We start from the raw sequence: 13204 nt of genomic DNA, 5'->3' as shown, positions 1-13204 counted from the left end.
GCAGAAACAATGTAAAATAATTTTGAAATGGGTCTTTGCTCTTTTCCCAAATTCCTGCATTGTAATCTTTTCCACATTCTTTGAGCTTTCATTTTAATATTCTCTGCCAAAGTGACAACAATCTTCTGATCAAAACCACATCTTGAATAGTTACTCCCTGCATAGCTGGCAGCATTATCTAGCTATAAACTTACTCAGCACAGGTCAGATATTTCACAACTTAAAATTCTGCATATCCTTCTCATACATCCAAGAGCATTTCCTGAAAGAGACTTCCATATATTTTAATATACAGCCCCTTCTAGTCATTACACAGCTGAGATTAGCTTCCCTTCACTGCATTTAGAAGCCATCCTGCCACCCAGATCTAATGCTCCCTGAGAGGAGGCAGGTGGCAATAACAAGAATGAAGATAAGCTGAGGTGACAAAGAAAAGATAGTGCATCGATTCATACACATCTCCCAGGCCATAAGATCTCTGAAGATGAACTGATACCATTGTACCATTCCATATTATAGTTATTTTTTCTCTCTTTCATATCCTCCAAATGGCAAGTTGCCACAATAACGTGTTTTTTTTAATACAAGTAGGGTTTTGGTAAATATTGAGTAATTTTGTGCACAATACAAATTATTATTTGAATACACCTCACAGATTGCACGTTGTACATACAACAGTATTTTCCAACAAGTAGCTCATATGAGAGTAGTGAGCATAAATATTTCTGTGTAAGAGAAAGGTGACTGCAAATCCATTTGATAAGATTCCCCTTCTGGCAAGAAAAAAAAAAAAAAAAAAGTATGAACTGTGTACATGAAGTCTGTTAGCAGAAACAGTAGATAGAGATATGGAAAAAAGGGTGAGAAGAGAATAAAGCACTACCTTTGCATTTTGCAGGTCTCTTTATAAATATATATATACACAAAATATTTTTATATATTAATTTGTGCATATATACCCACATACATAAATAACTCTCTCCTTGAGAGGTAAGTGTAGACAGCACAGCTTAACTCCTTAAGGGGGAGCAGCAAATATGGTCCCAAGCACTTGCCTTTGCCCCCAAGCACAGGTTAGTGCCAAGTTATGAGGAAGAATCAAATGGAAGATAAAATAAACACAAGTTTAGAAATCTTAGAAGGCACCAGAGAACAGGTCTGCCATGCATTTGCTGTCTCTGCTTAGCATCCTACCAGTGGTGAAAGAATGGAGGTTACTTATGATCTGAAAAGTTTACAAGTATGTACTTTTTGGATTTACTTTTAACATATTTCTACCTTTTTTTTTTTTTTTCTTTCATTGTATTTCATAATAAAATTGACCAAGCATATTTTTCCCCATCAGTCCTGCTTGGAAAAAAAACCTTTAAAATACAAACCCCAGCTTCAGTCAACCAGGAAAACAGTAAAAGTATTTCTATGCTGCCAGAGGCTACTAACTGTATGGTACAAAACCAACCCCAAGTCTCTGATGGAGAGATGTCATGTAGCCTGGAAAACCTGCAGCCATTCTTCCTTTTGTTTAGGCTGCAGCAACCAAGTCTCCAGGTACAGGACACACAGACTGCTCTCACCTATGGGACAAGTATGCCAAGCAGAGAGCTGAGGGGATACTAAAACCCTTTAGACACCATCTATGCACAGACATAACCAAGTTTTGCTTCCATAAAACAAAGGGAGGCCAAGAGAATCACGGCTGAGAGATTTTCCAGGTTTTTCATCACGAGCGGAGGCATCCCGGACTTCAAAAACTTCCTTCTGAATTCAAACAGCTTGTGAAAATGGCAGATTTTCAAGAAAATGCATTTAATCGAAGCTGTTGTGACCACCATTAGTGCAGATGGTTGCTGCAGTCACTGATCTTGTGCATTGGAAGCTTCACCAACCATTTCATAATTCTTCCTTCAGATGGAAGGGTCTCAGAAGTGTACATCACCTCATCCCTGTTTCATCCTCTTTTTCATAGCCAATATAATATCTTGTGTCAACTGCCAAAGCAACAGATTGCACTAGGATTGCTAGGAAGTGGTTTCAGCAACATGACTATGGTAATTTCATCTATAGTCATTTTGTATTCAAGAACATTTTTATTTGCTACTCAAAGGGCAGGAGGAAGATCTTGAAAGCCATTCTTGCATTGCACACATCTCACTGGTGGCCAACCCTAACCCTGCTCTCCAAACCATGTTTGTGGTGCACTGAGAGCAGGGAGGCTTGGGGGAAAACGCAAGAGGATCACTCCTTACTCTCTCCTCAGGGTACAGAGCTGTTAGGAAACCACAGTGGAAAAGACAAGATCTTTTTGTATCCCTTGGGACAAATGGAGAGACATCTCTTGCTACACCATCAGAATTCCAGAAGCTGCAGCTCTCTCCTATGAGTGAGCCATTTCAAAGATTAGAATAGAAACCTTTTCTTCTGAGTGCTTGTATGCCATTACCTGATATTATTATGGAACACTAACAGCTGAATACTGCTCACCTCCCAGAAACAAGCACAAACTCTTTCAAAATCAAACCAATAATTTGCTCCCTATTACATGATCATTTTGCTCTCCATCTATTGCCTTTGAGCCAATCCTTTCAAATCTACTTTACAGAAAAAAAGAAACAGCTGAAATGCTTTATCTTCCTAAACAATCTTGAGGAAAGAACCTCATGTGCCTGTAGGAAGCCAACAAGTGCGCCAGCACCTGGGAGCAGGCAGCACTTGGCAATGAAAGAGCAAAGGAGGGAAGGTGACTTACTGAAACGAGCCTCACCAATGCAAAAAGCCCTCAGGTTTAATTGTATTTGTAAATATTTCTGCTGTGTCTCTGAATCAAAGCAGCACATCTCTAAAAGCCGAGGCAGGATGCCAACTGACATCTTCCTTTCCAAGCACACAACCTACACCAGCCTTCAGCAGCTCCACTCCAGTCCCACCAGGGACACCTGCAGAGCATCCTCACCCAGCAACAAGTTCAGCACAGATGCAGGAAAGGCAGCAGCTGGCTGAGGAGCACCAGGATCCATACAGTAAAACCAGTTGTAGCTTTTTGTCTTTATGACCACCAGATCAGAACCACAAAGAAAACCTTGGCATGAAATCAGCACAGACGAATAAATAGGAGCACTCTCTAACTGCAGGCAATTAAGATTTTAAGTCACTGTCACTACTTAAAAAGACCAAGAAACAAGAAAAGCCTATAATGCCATGTTGACTTCAGCTCAAATCATAACATTGATTTCTCTTCCTACAAACCAATTCTTAAATCAATTCATCTTTTTAAAAATTGATAAATGCTTATTTCTAGTAGTCATCAACTTTCTGTTCAGGAAATAAATAGAGCCAGGAGATCTTACAACTAGGTCCTTCCTGTTTAATATCAAGAACATCCCAGTAACTGCATCTTCTGTGCAAGGCACAGTATTCAAAATTCCTTTTTAGCTAATTTTCTAGTTTCCCTCCAGGTAGACTGTAATTGTAAATGGTAATTGATTTATTTTAAGCCATCTGTATGTGTTAAAAACTCACCACTGCCCTATGCCTTACCCCAGAAAAACAAACAAAAAAACCCCAAACAGCATTAGCTTCTCCCTTCAGAGATTCATAGAGGAGGTGGGAGAATATCCATTGGAGATGCTTCTTATGAAAGTTAAAAAAAAAAAAAAAATGCTGCTGTCAGTGAAGCTCAAGAACTTAAACAGGATTTTGGGGCTACCATAACCTCAAACCTGTGCTGAGCCACAAAATAAAAACCACAACAGAGCTCAACTATTTTTAATACTATGTTGAATCAAGTAAAAATAAACTTGAGGGATCACCATCTTATGCTTTTCCTAACACATGAAAAATTCCTTTAGATTCAAAATAATTATCTTGATAACCAAGGTTTTCAGGACTTCTGAATTTTATAGAAAAGATTCAAAATAAAGTGCCTTTAAAAAAATTTTAAAAGTTGCTTGTTTTAAAAAGTTCTCTCTTCCTGACTTTCCAAAACGAGTTTTCAAAGTGAGCCAAGATGGAAAGTCAAATTTTCTATTTTACATATACATATATTTTTTTTTTAATATATATGTATTTTATAAACTTACTTCTTCTGTCCAGTTTGCATTACAAAGTTGGACAAAAGTGAAAGCTTTTGTCAAGGAAAAGAAAAAGTGTGAGAGGATGAAGACATTCCAAAATAAGTTGAAATGTAGTTTTAGAAACAAAACAAGCAGCATTTTCAGGTCACTAGTTTTAATGAGGCTTCTGCAACCTCAAACAAAACAAGCAATATAAATGTCTCTGAAATTTAACCTATGGGCCCTGAAAGTCAATGCACAGGAGGGCAGGCAAGTGACAAATCTCAGTTTCTGATTTCACTGCAAGGGCTGAAGATGGGATGAAGGAGAGACCTTGGGGGTGGGAAGGCAGAAGGTTGTCTCTGGAAGTGGAACACATGTTCTGCTGACAAACTAAAACTGTACAGCTACCAGATAAGAATATTGAGCTCTAAATATACAAATTACTGATATTCTTTCAAACAGAAACTGAACCTGCAGCAGCCACAGCCATGGCCAACAGCTGCTGAGTGTCGTGACCAAAGTGGGAATCCATGCTGAGAAGCAATGAGGTTTTGTACCATCATAAAACTCTTAGCACCATTTACAGTAAAATGTTAGATATAATAAGAAAAGTTATCTTCAACAGTCTATGACTAATTGCTGTGCATTTAGGAGGCCTAACTTGTAATTATATAAGTTGCTGAATGGAGTTTAAGAACTTTCTGTTCTGTGTAATTAGCCAGTCTTGATAAAGTTGTTCTAGGAAAACACAAATATTTCGCTTCCAAGCAGCCAGATGTCCCACAGATCTACACTCTCATCTATTTATTCCCTCAAGACTGAGCTTATCAAGCTTAAAATGTAACCTTGTGCATCTGTATTCATTTGAATATCAGAGTTCATGTAGTTCAAGATAACCAAACTCTTTCCACTTGGCCAAGAGCTCTTGATGAATGTGACTGAACTACTTTCAGGAGTTAAATCTTCCAAAACACAAATGCCTAAATAATTTTAGATGACAGTAGCAGCAGTCAGTCACAGGAGGAAAAGTTTACACAACACTATCCCTAAAGCATAGGAATTGCACATTTAAGTCCCTGTCAGAATGTGCATTATCTTGTCTTAGTTAAGGCACATTTACCAGCCAGAATGGTCTCCAAAAATTAGCTTGTGAGTGATGATGAGCAAAGGCTCTTCTCATAGCTGTCCCAAATCAATATTCAGGATTTAGTGCCAAAATTAAAACAGCCTCTTTAGCCTTTAATTCTTACATGTCAGCATACAGTAGTATGGAGCAGGTTAGTAGGATAGGTTTACAAAGCACCTATTATCTAGTTGTGCATGGGGCACGTCCTCCTCCAGTGTTTTGTTCAATATTCAATGAGGGGGAACTCATAAACAGTTCTAACACATTAATCTTCACAGCTCCCTGTGAAAACGAAGGAAGAATCATCAACCCTATTTTACTGAAAGATTTAATGACTTGCCCCAGGTCAGGCAGGAAATTTGTGGTGATGCCCCTGGGATCTGGGAAATCCCATCTCAATATTCTGGCCACCCTGCCACCCGTCCTCAGCCATACTTCATACAACTGAATTACTGATGGCAACAAACAGCAGAATCTGACTTTCAGATGAGCTGATTTGTACAATGAGTCCATCCATAACTTTTGTCTCCTTCAGACACTTAGATTGATGGGCTGTATGCCCAGCATGTTATAATAACCCTGAAAAAGCATTTGGCTCAAGCTGCAAACATATTAGCATTAACTTAAATCTGCTTTGTTTACTGTATGAGATATCTGCTTCTGCTCTGTGCTAAGTGATAGCAATTAAAGGGACCCAAATACAGAGCTTACAAGACAGTTCAGGGCATGAGATTAAAGCTACCCACTAACACAAAATTTAGTAAACTTTATTCCTCCAAAGCATCATGGTTTCCAAGTCACTTTTTTCTTTTTCAGCCATAGACTTGTCATGATTTCCATGTAAAGCCTTCACAACATTGTGACTCAGAAAGCAGCAGAAACAGGGTCCACTGCCACTGCTTCCAAAATGGATTCATGTGACTCCATTCTTGTATCCATGTGACTAAAGATTACAGCAAAGCTTGATTTAAGCTGCTAAAGAGCAAGACAGGAAAATCACCAAAAATTCCACTCTTTTGGCTATTTAGGCCCATTTCTGAGTTCAGCCAGCCACACAGCTACTAGAGTAAATCACTTGGTGGCAGAGGACACCATTCAGAACAAGAGGCTTTTCTTATTTCTTTAGAGTTACAAATGTAGCAGGCCTTGGAGGGGTCTAATTACACTCAGAACACCCAAGCACTACTGGAAGGGGTAATTTATTGACCGTATCAGTGTAGCTTAATGCACAGACTGAAAAGACAAGTCAAGGATTGTATCTGCACCACTGAATTATTCCCAGCTTCCTCAGGTAAGCAGACTGCTGCCAGATAATGAAGTTCTCTTACCAAATCAGAAACAAGACATATAATAAAACCATGCTTTGCTTTTTCTGGATTTTTAGGGGAGTTAAGGAAAGGTATGATACCTTGGGTTTATTTTTTTATTATTATTTATTTTTAAATGCTTAGAAACAAGTTCAGGAATCATTATCAAGACACTCTGCTGGAATCCAGAGTCACTAATTACCCAGATGGGCAGGTAGGGAGCCAGTCCAAAAATCTATCCAGGTCAACAAAATGGTTTTTATCAACCATAGCAGCCTTCAGATCAAACCCTAAAATGCCAGTGCTGATCTGACCTGCACCAGTTTATCTTTTAAACTCAAGCAACAGTTCCCATCAGACACTAACCCTTGAGTGGCTCTGCCCTTTGCTATCAAAAAATTGGAGTTTTCAGAGCAAGAATATATAGTTGGACTTGATGATCTTAGATCTTTTTTAACCTTAATGATTCTAAGTGCAACACTGACTCACAAACACATTTTCCAGCAACTACTACGCGTTACTTTGCTTCCAGTAACACCTCCACAAAGACCGAGCCCATTTTGCAAAAAGAAAAAAGGAGAAGCAAACGGTAACAGGAGTATTTCAGTCACTGGTGGCAGTTTAAGTGTGTTCTTTGAATGTGTTTTCCCTCAACACTGTACCATAGAGTAAAATACATCAGCTCTCTAGCTAGACATAATTGAGACTAAATTAGAAAAGATTAACTTACATCAATGGCAATTTCTTTTTCTCCCCCTCATATGAGAAGGCAGACAGATAGAAGCAAAAGCAGAGGTTAAAATAATCTGTATTTCAAACAGCTGACACGCCCAAGGGCCTTGTGTGATGCTCCATCCTCCTCTTCTGCACAGTCAGAATCTGTACCCTGCTGCCAACGAAGCCCCAAGGCTGTAAACGCTTTGGTAAGGCACAATAAACACAAAGCATGGTAAACATGAACAGCCTCTACATTCAGCTGTTTAATATCACAACTAGTGTTGCTTGATCATGTTATGAGCATCCTCACCTGTTTGTCAACCATTCAGGACCAAGAAAGAAAAAGCAGAAAACCTCAGGAACTGAGGATATCTTGCTTCCCTCGAGCCCTCAGTCATTTGAACAGAAGATTCAGAAACCCTGATAATCTCCTCTAGCAACCCCCTCTCATCACACTGAGCAGAAAAATCTGATGGACAACTCTTCACAGAGGATACAGCAATTCCTGACAAATCTCACTGCATCTCCCCTGTCACCACAACCATCATTCTCACCCAAGGACTGCAGAAATGCAGAGTTTGGCACAGCTGAAGCAAGCCCCCTTCCATGCAGCTCTTCCAAAGATGCAGCAAGAGCACCTGCATCTACAATCAGACCGTGCTGGGATGCCACAGAAAAATCCCTCCACACCCAGCAACCCAAATGGGGGCTTGCTACCCGAAGCCCCCGCCTGCCTGACACATGACTTGGCCAGAAAACAGACTTCCTGGTTCTACTGAAAAAATAAAAAGTTCTGATAATCCCTCCCTGCTGTTTATTTCGACGGTTTCTCGCACAGTACAAGTTCTGCCCGTTGCCATCGACAAACGAGGGGAAAAGAAGAAAACAAAAACCCCACACAACCCACAAAACACCCCACCCAAGCCAGAGCCAACAACCACCAGAGCACCCTTGCAACTGCTCCAGATGGAAAGGAAGCAGGAGCCACTTACGCAGCGGTGTTATCTCCTTCCTCAACGCTGCATTTCAGGCAGCTCCGTTCCCGGGAGCGATGCAGCCCGGCTGCCGCAAGCGGCGGGCGCAGACAGCCCGCCTCCCGCCAGTGACAGCCCCAGCAAGGGAAGCCCTCCCTCTGCCTCTCCCTCTCCTTCCCTCCCTCCTTCTCCCGCTATGGCAAAGCCACCCCTCGCCAAATCTGAAACACGAGCACGGAGGAGGGCACCGAGCCCGCTCCTGCTCCCTCCGACAGCGGAGGGGGACAGCAAGGGGACCCCCAGCCCCGGCCCGGCTAGCAGACACATGAAGCTGCTTTTTATTCCCCAACTCCACTCTTCCCCCCATCGGCTGGGAAGCAGGTAACTAACGGCCTTGACTTCAGAAAAACGTCATTTGAGACAGGTGGTGGCGAGCTGCAAAAATACCAGCGACAGCAGCAGTGCCAGGGCTGGGAAGAGAGGGAAAAGAAGAAAACCGGAGAGAAGCAGCTGCTTCAAACCAGTTTTGCAGAGCCGGCTCTGAGGCCAGCTGACAAAGGCTGCTAGTTGGGGTAAAAAGCCATCCAAGATTGCTTTGCTGCTGCATTATTACAAATCTCTGTGACGACGGCTCTGCTAAAATAACGATGGTCGAGGTGCAAAGCAAGTAAATCTAAGCCAGCATTTGAAGTACCACCCAAAGGGAAAACCCTGGGAAAGGAAAGGCTGGGAGAACTAGGGAGAGAAGGCAAGGCTCGTCATGGGACAGGGCTGCTGTCACCACCAGCAGCAAAACGCGACACAAAGCAGACCCCAGCTCCACATCGCACCTCTCCACGTGGTACTTCAATGGGCTGAGGAACAGATCTCAGCTGCATCGCCCGCGAACAGCGCAGGCGACGGGGGTTTGGCGGGTTTCTGTAAAGGGAACAAGATTAAAAGGGAGCTTAAGCTTCTAAAGCAGCAAAAAGGTCACCTGATATAAACGTCTCATTAAAGTGGCTTTTTATTTTCTCCCCCCTTCCATGCCCTTGCTGCCTATTACTTTCTTTCTTTTCCCCCAATGAACTTTAAGAGCTTTAAGGAACAAGTTTAATGCAGGAAAGCAGAGGCTAATTTCATCACAAGGATTTGGGTCAGCCTCAGTTCAAGACCTAACCAGGTCTCATTTAAGTAAACAGCTCGTTTAAACTACCAGTTCCAGCATTCGGGATTTTTCTGAGATAAATTTGCTACTCTATGCAATCCTCCATATTAAAAGCACAGAGACAAGTCTCCTTTTTGAGTACAAAAGAAATTGGCAGAACATTGCTGCAGCAGAGAACAGAGCAGGTCAGTGAGGTAATGGTCACTGCCAAACAGAAGGAAATATTCTAGGTCAGCAATACTAGGAGGTATTTTCTAAAGGGGGTTCAGAAAGTACCCTAATTTACAAAGTGGTTAAAAAAATGATAGGAAGTGCCTCCTGTTCTTCTTTTATCATTTCAGCATAGAATGGACAAAGTTTAATGCTGTTACAATTTCAGGGCTTCCTCAGTGCAATAATCTAACAGTGAAAGTGTTGTCCCTAGCTGTGCAGTTTTCCAACTGAGAAAAAGGCTCCATAGTAAGCTTGCAACACCTTTTTGTGCAAGCACACAGATCTCGCAGCCTCAATTGTTCCAGCCATGTAAGGTCTGATAATTTTAGAATTCAAGAAGCAACAGGAGATAGGCTTTGATGTCTATTAAAATCAGAAGATTGGAGCAAGGGTGAAAGAGAACAGGAAGTACGAAGAAATGCAAAAATAGTAACTATCCTGTGATACAGTATACATCAGCTCTGGTCAGTGCTATCTGGAACTGATTCTGAGAAAGCTTTAGCAGTTCTCAACACTTCTTCCATTAAAACCATAAATGAAGTTAAGATAGTTATGCTAGAATTTTTTTTTTCTGTTTTTTAACAGATCTCTTTCTGTTTAGATCACTGTTTTTCCCCTTTAAATTGTGTTATGCTTCCACACCACTGACACGAAACGACTGAAGTGACCTACAACTTTATTCTGAGCCCAAAGCAAGGAGAAGTGTTCTTTGTGCAGCCCGAGGAGGGAGGGTGTTTTGAATCCTGAAGCACAAAACACTCACCAAGTATAATACAAAAGAGGAATAAAGCAAGCTAGGAAATTGCTGCATTGAGATACATGGCATAAAACATTCATTTGTTTTTCTCTATTCCTCCTCCTCTCCTTTTCCAGATACATCTAAAGTTGTTTCATTCATAGCAAATGAAATCGATAATGCTTTTAGCTCCGAGTACACAAAGAGTTGAGCAGAATGCTGCACCCCTTTCAAATCTAACTCCATCTGGAATTAAAATGGGAGCAAATCCCAAGAGTAAAAAAAAAATGCTGGAGTACACCCAACAGAGCCATATAGGGCTTTTTTTTTTTTTTTTTTTTTAATTTAAGTAAATACATATATGCACACCCATACCCTGAGGCTCAGAAACGGATGGGGAAAGCAACATTTCAGTGCTTCTTAGTGGACTGCACTGCAGGTGAAAGCAGCTTGAGAAGGAGATTCTGCTCTCTTGGGGGACAGCAAGCCATTTCACTAATGAAAGCCTTTCTTCCACACTTCATTTTCTGACACTGGAGCAGTCCAGTCACCTCCAGTCACAGTTCCTTTGCCATAGGCAGAACACAACATAGCATTTGAACTCAGAGACTGTGCTTTGGAGGTTGTTACCTTCTGACTCAGCTCAGTAACAAATTAAAAAAACAAACATTACTAAGCAAAGAAGCTTTTCAAGGAAGTCACTAGTATCTACTGAACTTCAGAACTGTATTTTCCAACATGGAGTTTAAGCCTTTCTCACATTACAACACTACTAACACAAAAAGGTGGCCAAAGCAACCTGTCAGCAGAATGAGGAGCAGTTTTCTCCTGCTACAGAATGCTTGAGGGTTTCATCAGAAGAGTTTTCTTCTGCACAGCAGCAGATTACTACAGAGAAGAAAACTATTTCTCCCCAGCACTAACCCCTTCAGAAACGAGCTAACAAAGGTCAGCTCTGAGAAGAGCCCTCCATGGGCTATCTCCAAAACCACTAAACGAGGGACACTAAACCACCATCCTGGCAGAGCAAGCCACAGGCTGCAAGAAGCACTTGCCAAATTTGCCCATGTCTACATAATAGCTTTGAACTGGGGTAGATCAGAGCCTTGGGTACTTCAGAGGTGAGTTTGTTGGTTTGGGTTTCTGTAAGTTCCATTCTTCACGGCTGTTCCTCCATGAAGATAACAGCAACACTGAGGTACCTCTCAAAAGGAACTGCTGCTGAAGGGAACAATCTGAAGTTCCATACGAGAAGCTGATCCATATTCTTCCCAGGAGAGTCTCCACTTGTAGAAAAAGAGATGACTTCTACCTATCTAAAATTTAAAAAGTAATGTTTCCTGGTGCCAGTTCTCTTTTTACCTTACCTATCCATCACTAATCCTAAATCAAATCCCAGAGTCATTCATCAGATAACAGGAAAAGCAAAGGAACCACATGGCATCTACATCCTTGACTTCCTCTTCCAAAAACCTGGTGGTTTTGAAGAGAGGAAAACCAGGAAACATAATAAGGCCAAATTGACAAGTAAAGAATGCTAGGTATTCACTTTTTGGTTGAAATGGTAACCTGAAAGAATTCTTGTAATATCTTTCCATTTTTTTCACTGTTGTTTGCCTTCCTTTTCCTCCTCCTTACAGCCAAGGAGATCTAACTTCATTTACAACGCAGGCAAAAGGAAGTTCTCTGGTATTTGTTCATTTCCAGCATTATGTCTTTCTAATTAAATTTCTGCACATCTCTGCTTAGCATTTGGGACACAGTTGAAGGAGTGGTTCCTGCAGTTCAGACACACGTATGAGCCAACCTAAAGATTTTCTAAAGCTCGTGACAGGAACAAGCAGCTTTCAAGCAAACCTATCACCTCCTTGGAGAGCCAAAACCACAGCCAATAGATTCCACCAACATGCCCAGAGCTGACTGCACTGTAATCCCTACAAACACAGAGATCCACACAGACTGGATCTACTCTACAAAACCCAGAAAAACTTAGATCCTGGGTTTTTTCCCCCCAAGAACAGCTCTTATCTGTTATCACATCAATTCATCCAGCAGACTGTGGGAATCAGAGCTACAGTGTTCTCTCTAATAGAACAGAATTTGCTATGAAGTACTAAGCTGAAAAAAAAACCTAAATAAAAAAATCACATTTCTGCTAATCAAGTACAAGTTTTTCCTCAGGCTTTCACAACCCCCAAAGGACAGCTTACTACCTTTTTGGCTTAAACTCACAGCAGAAACCTTGAGTGTGCCAAATGCTACTTGCCCTTGCAGACAAACTTTAGCAAAATCAAACTGCCAGAATTTATTGAGGATACTTTTCCCACTGCACCTAAAGGATGGTTGGGAGAAAGTGTTTTGAGGAAAACAAGCAGGTCTTGAAGCCCAAGAACTGGCAGGAGGTGGTGGGAGCAGGGGGAGGATTTTACAGTGTCTTCTATTTCCAAGAAAACCGAGATACACCCCCTCAGCCCACAGATTAATCTCTACTGTGAAACACAAGCTTCTTGTTAAACATCAACAACTAAAAAAAAAAAAAAGACAAAACAAAACCCAAGCCCTCTCAGCACATTATATATTTTCATGGAGCCATCCTTGATGTGTGATATGGAGGCAAATTCATTTCCTATCAGCCCGACCCAGCCTAATGGACTTTGGAGCTACAGTTTTTCCACTCCTCTTAATGACTTGTTGCAAGGGAGATGAGAGCTCTGCATACAGCAATGCCATCTTCTGGCACTGTTCCTGTGAGAAAGGGAACTTGCTGAATACCACTAAAAGAAAGCTCCTGTTTTGGGAAAACAGAAACTCCGACTCCACAATAAATCTCGGATTTTCCCCTCTCCACTGCACTTACTCAGGGGCTCTAATTGTTCCAGGCCCTGAAATGAAGCATTAAGAAGGCAGACAGTGCACTGTAGGAGGAAACTCA

At 41.4% G+C, this 13204-nt stretch overlaps 1 protein-coding gene across 2 annotated transcripts in view; it reads right to left on the bottom strand.

Annotated features, from left to right (window-relative positions):
- ANK2 (ankyrin 2) overlaps positions 1–13204 on the bottom strand; it is a 301049-nt gene that overhangs the window by 267066 nt on the left and 20779 nt on the right. The window contains exon 1 of one of the 2 annotated variants that reach the window (XM_071744078.1): positions 8195–8327. The exons of the other annotated variant lie outside the window; for it this stretch is intronic. The gene's annotated coding sequence lies outside the window, so the exon portion shown is untranslated. Of the gene's footprint in view, positions 1–8194; positions 8328–13204 lie in introns of those variants that run through there. 2 annotated transcript variants of the gene reach the window in all.

This window comes from Heliangelus exortis, chromosome 4 (assembly GCF_036169615.1).
Source record: "Heliangelus exortis chromosome 4, bHelExo1.hap1, whole genome shotgun sequence".
Lineage (NCBI taxonomy): Eukaryota > Metazoa > Chordata > Aves > Apodiformes > Trochilidae > Heliangelus > Heliangelus exortis.
The sequence above is the reverse complement of the archived record's forward strand: the minus strand, read 5'-3'. Positions and strand labels throughout refer to the sequence as shown.